Source organism: Peromyscus leucopus, chromosome 2 (genome assembly GCF_004664715.2).
Source record: "Peromyscus leucopus breed LL Stock chromosome 2, UCI_PerLeu_2.1, whole genome shotgun sequence".
Classification (NCBI taxonomy): Eukaryota; Metazoa; Chordata; class Mammalia; order Rodentia; family Cricetidae; genus Peromyscus; species Peromyscus leucopus.
The window spans coordinates 138,320,628-138,322,873 of NC_051064.1; positions in this window are offsets into that span (position 1 = coordinate 138,320,628).

A 2,246-nucleotide genomic window follows, 5' to 3' on the forward strand; every position below is an offset into this window, starting at 1 on the left:
AGGTGGATGGTACCTGAGTAAGACTGACCTCTGCCCCCCCCCCCCCCCCCCCCCGCCACAGAGACACACATAGACATGGACACAGGCGCGTGCCCACACAGACACAAAAGGAAGAAAAGGAAGGGAGGGAGGGAGGGAGGGAGGGAGGGAGGAAAGAAAGCAAGGAAGGAAAAGAAAAGAAAAAAATGGACACTATATAATACACTGTTTGTGGACATTTGTATATGTGATAAAAAATCTAGCACCTTGGAGAAGGAAGATGAACTCCAAGCCCCTCTGGCGGTCAGGGTAGGTTAAGTCCATGCATCTATGACAAACAGTGCCGGGCACTGTGGTGGTATTATGTTTCCCAACATATTGTGCACCCTAATAAACTTATCTGGGCTCAGAGACAGAACAGCCACAATATTAAACATGAGGATAGGCAGTGGTGGCACACGCCTTTAATCCTAGCATTCCAGAGGCAGAAATCCATCTGTTCAAGGATACAGCCAAGCTTGGTGACTCAGCCTTTAATCCTAGAAATCGAGACTTTAATCCCAGGGAGTGGTGGTAGAAGGCAGAAAGATATATAAGGCGTGAGGACCAGAAACTAGAAGCATTTGGCTGGTTAAGCTCTCAGGCTTTTGAGCAGCACAGTTCAGCTGAGACCCATTCTGGATGAGGACTCAGAGGCTTCCAGTCTGAGGAAACAAGACCAAATGAGGATCTGGCAAGGTGATGTAGCTGTGGCTTGTTCTGCTTCTCTGACCTTCCAGCATTCACCCCAATAACTGGCCTCAGGTTTTATTTATTTATTTATTTATTTATTTATTTGGTTTTTCGAGACAGGCTTTCTCTGCATAGCTTTGCGCCTTTCCTGGAGCTCACTTGGTAGCCCAGCCTGGCCTCGAACTCACAGAGATCCGCCTGCCTCTGCCTCCCGAGTGCTGGGATTAAAGGTGTGTGCCACCACCGCCCGACCCGTTTTATTTTATTAATAAGACTGTTTAAGATTCGTGCTACAGGGCACCATCGTGGTTGGGATAACTATTTCTTGATCGTGTCCATATATATCCATGAGGGGTTGGCAGAGCTCTGTTCAATGCCTCCTCCCTCTGGGACTAGGTTGACTGGCAGCCACTAGCTGCCACAGCAGAGGGAAGGAGAGCTTAGCAGATTGCCCCATCTCTCTCAGCTTCACGTAAGCCAAGGAAAAATATGTGGCCAAACCCTTTTAGGGATCAGGCAAGAGTTATTCTGTTATGCACCCCAAATGAGAAGCAGCGATGGGGGTGATTATGGACAATTCCACCCAAATAATGATGGCCTCTGGGAAGAATCAAGAGGAATACTGGGGGTTCTTCACCTTAATTACCTTAATGTACTGCACATATGCTCTCTCTCTCTCTCTCTCTTTCTCTCTCTCTCTCTCAGTGGGGTGTGTGTGTGTGTGTGTGTGTGTGTGTGTGTGTGTGTGTGTTCTGTATGAGGGCAGTCATGATTATGCCATGGAACACATAGAGAGAGGTCAGAGGACAACTTCAGCTGTCTGTCCTCATTTTCTACCTTTGTTTGTTGGAAACAAGAGTCTTACTGTGTTGCCCTGGCTGCACTGGAACTTGCTATGTAGACCAGGTTAGCCTTCAGCTCACAGAGATCTGCCTGCCTCTGTGTTGTGGCTTGAAAGATAAATGTTCCTCCATAGTCTCATGCGTTTGAACACTTGCTCTCCAGTTGGTGGCGCTGTTTGGGGAGACCAGAGATGTGTGGCTTTTGCTGGAGGAAGTATGTCACTGAGGGCAGGCTTTCAAAGCTTAAGGCCTCACACTACTCTGCTTGTGCTCTGCCTCCTGCCTACAGTTCAAGATGTGAGTTCTCAGCTTGCTGTTCTAGCCACTATGGCTGCTGCCATGCCTCCCTGACAGGATAGTGATGAACTCCAATCCCTCTGAAACCAGAACCCCAGATAAACTTTTCCTGTTCTAAGTTGCCTCAATCATGGTGTTTATCATAGTAGTAAAAAAAGAAACTAATAGACTCTGCTTCCCAAGTACTGGGATTCCAGGGGTGTGCCAGCATGCCAGGCTTCCACTTTGCTTTGAGGCAAGATCTCTCTTGTTGACAGCTACATCTGCCAGGCTAGCTGTCCCGAGAGCTTTTTGTGATTCTCTTGTCTTGGCCTCTCATCATCAGGTAGGTATGCTGGGATTGCGAACATGGGGACTATCATGTCCTGATGTTACATGGGTTCTGGGAATCTGAAT